Below are 3,682 nucleotides of genomic sequence, written 5' to 3'. Positions count from 1 at the left end.
TTTTTTTTTTTTTTTTTAATTTTTTTCAGTTTTGGATGGATTCTTGCTCTGGAATTTTCAATGGGTTCAATCCTCTATTTTTGGAGAAGAATTTGGAAATTTAAAGTTCAAATCCAATAAATAAGACTTTTAAAAATAAGAATTTAATTGTCTTTTTAATGAAACTTATTGTTTTTGTTAACGAAAATTTAACGCTGTTAAATTGTGGGAATAGAAGTAAAATATATTGCTAGTTTGGTTGGGGGGAATGGAATAGCCATTCCCCCTTATTCCTATTATCAATTTAAAAATGCATTTGGTTGGATGGAATGATTATTTTTTAGAATAATCATTTTAGGAGGACTTGGAATAGCCATTGTTGAGCTTCCCTTAGTAATGACTATTTTGGATTGGTGGGAATAGAAAAAAAATTAGATTGGATGAAAAATTCCTTTTAAAATTTAAAAAATTACTCCTATATAATTGTAGAAGGAGACAAATTATTAGCCAATTACGTGCCACCATGTGGATTTAATAATATGTTAACTATGTAATTAATTATAAAATAATTAATTTATTGGTTGAAGACATATAGTTGAACCAATTCACCTATTGGTATATATTTATCCGTTGAGATTATTTGGAGATAATATTTATATTTTGACCAATCAAATATTAGTTATTAGTCATTCGATTTATCTCTTAATAAATCACAATAATTTAGAGATAATATTTATATTTTGACCAATCAAATATTAGTTATTGGTCATCCAATTTATCTCTAAATAAATCAAAATAATTTGAAGATAATCTTCATATTCTTGATCAAATCAAAATTTAATTATTGGTCATTTAAATTATCTCTAATAATTATATTAATTTAGAGATAAAAATCAAATTGAATTATTTAATTTATTTTTAAATAAATTAAGATAATTTGGAGATAATACCTAACTTCTGCCAATTAAAATTCAAGGACTCAAAGTCCGGCCAATCAAAAGACTTTCAATGAGTCATCATAATTTATCTCTAAATAAATTAAAATAATTTAGAGATAATTTAAAGAGATTTTATTCTCATCAAAGTCTCCCACTGAGCATTATAAATAGGGGGCTCCTCCAAGCCATTTTCATTCATTCGGAAGCATTCGAAGATTGGGAAGCATTCGAAGATCGAGAGCATTTCAGAGATCAAGAAAAATTTAAGATTTCTGAAGTCAAGATCAAGCGACGACGAAGTTCGTGATTAAGCGACAACGAATTTCGTGATCAAGATATCAAGTGTTCATGATCAAGATTAAGTCGTGAAAACCCTTAAAGAGAAGATCAAGTGTTCGTGATCAAGATTAAGTTGTGAAAACCCTTGAAGTGAAGATTAAGCGAAGTTCGTGATCAAGACAAAGTCCAAGTTCGTGACTCTTGAAAATGAAGTGAAGAAATTAATTAGAGGATTTTCAGAGATTATCACTAACATCATCAAATATTTGTATTTGTCTTATAATTTTCAAGTCAAGAAATTTTGATGAAAAATTTGAGTGTACAAATTTCTGGCACGCCCGATGGGACTATCTCTGCCTCTCATCTTCTTTCTTCAAACAAATCTCCAAAGATCTCCAAGTTAAAATGGCTCTTAAGAAGAATCTCGTCAATAAAGTTGCTATCAAGCCTGCTAGAGCGAATCCTACAGTTTTTCCTACTTCATCATCAAGCACAAATGTTCTAACACATCCATATGGTACTCGGAGAAAGGCAGAGGCTCTTACTAAATTGTATGAGCAAACTCTCCCAGTCCTCAACCAAAATCCTTTGTATGATGCTTCTTCCCCAAGTTTTGAAGAAGTCTCTACTATGCAATTTGTTTCCTCCAAAGGATCAAGTACTAATCAACTCAAGGAACATGATGGCTACTCAAGCAGTAGCTCTGTTTCATCATCTCCTCGCCAAAGTTCTTCTTCAAAAGTAGACTTTGGAATGATGGTTGTCATGACAATTGGAACAACATCTCTAGAAGAACAAGTTACGCTTCTTGCGAAGGCTATGAAATCTCTGACAACAAGCATCAGAGGATGAACAAATTACCTTAATGATGGCAAAAATTAGTAGCCTTACTGGAAAGGCACCAATGGATCTTGGTCAAAATCAGCACCAAGATAATGAAGAGAATTCCACTACGAAAGTGAAAAATAATCTCCAACAAAAATCTAATGAAGTGGTCACCACCAATCAATTAAAGGAACTCATCAAAGAAGCTATCAAGGAACGGGTGGAAAGTGTCACTCAACCTTCATACACATATGCAAAGCCATACTTTTAAAGGATAGATCGCATGAGGATGCTGCCAAACTATCAACCACCAAAATTCCAATAGTTTGATGGTAAAGGAAATCCTCATCAGCATGTTGTACACTTCATAGAAACTTGTAACAATGCTGGCACTTATGGTGATCTTATGGTGAAACAGTTTGTTCACTTTTTAAAGGGCAATGCCTTTGATTGGTACACAAACTTAGAACCTGGGATGATTGATAATTAGGAGCAATTAGAACGTGAGTTCCTTAATCGTTTCTATAGCACTCGACGTGTGGTGAGCATGATTGAACTCATAAGTTCGCTCTAATGGAAAGATGAGCCTGTGATTGATTATATCCATAGGCGGAGAAATCTCAGTCTCAATTGCAAAGAGCGATTGTCTGAATCCTTAGCCCTTGACATATGGATCTAGGGGATGAATTGGGGGTTACGCTATATTCTTCAAGGCATTAAGCCTAAAAATTTCGAAGAATTAGCTACTCGCGCTTATGACATGGAATTAAGCATGTCAGCGATTGGAAATCAGGGACCTTCAGTGCAAGAACCAAAGAAGGGTAAGCAAGATATCCGTAAAGGGGGCAAAGCTTTGGTAGATAAGAGTGAAGGAAAACAGTCTACGACTATAAATACCAAACCCATCAAGGTGACTACCAATTCAAAAAAAACCCAAGAAACGAAGCTCGGTCCCCGATAGGATAAAAAGAAAGTGTCTTTGAAAGAAAGACAAGAGAAAAAGTATCCTTTCCTTGACTCAGATATCACAGAAATGTTGGAAGAACTTCTGAAAGCTAAGCTCATTCAATTGCCAGAGATGAAGCAATCGGAAGAAGCTGATCGAATAAATGAACCCAACTACTACAAGTACCATTGTCTAATTGGTCACCCTATAGAAAAATGTTTTGTCTTAAAAGAAAAAATCTTGTGTTTATACCAGAATGGGAAAATTGAGTTTGAAGAAGAAATGGCTACAACAAATGTAGCATCAGCAACTAGCATTCTTTCTCCACTTAATGTGTGGAGCAATATAAAGTTCGAATCCTTCGACTATATAATGTTGGCACCAAATGGAGAGAAGACATCCAACCTTCAAGATAATGGGGGCAAAGTTTATGGTTCTACAAGTGAAGAGCCAGACAATGAAGGATGGATCCTAGTTATTCATCAGAGAAGAGGAAAGAAAAGTCTTCCCAACAACAAGCAAGCACCAAAAAGATCCAAAATGATGAAACAACCATCTAGGAAGATGATGCCCAAGATAATGCCAAGAAAAATAAGTATGGCCAAGTGTGAAAATTCGATGGTGCAAAGGCCTAGACAACCAATCACTTTGAATGATTTCATGCCAAGGTAGTTCAAAAATCAAAATCCAATTCCCATATCATGTTTCCAAATTG

This window comes from Theobroma umbraticum, unplaced genomic scaffold (assembly GCF_002168275.2).
Source record: "Theobroma umbraticum cultivar Fairchild unplaced genomic scaffold, ASM216827v3 scaffold_30.0, whole genome shotgun sequence".
Taxonomy (NCBI): Eukaryota; Viridiplantae; Streptophyta; class Magnoliopsida; order Malvales; family Malvaceae; genus Theobroma; species Theobroma umbraticum.
Note: the sequence above shows the minus strand (reverse complement) of the source record.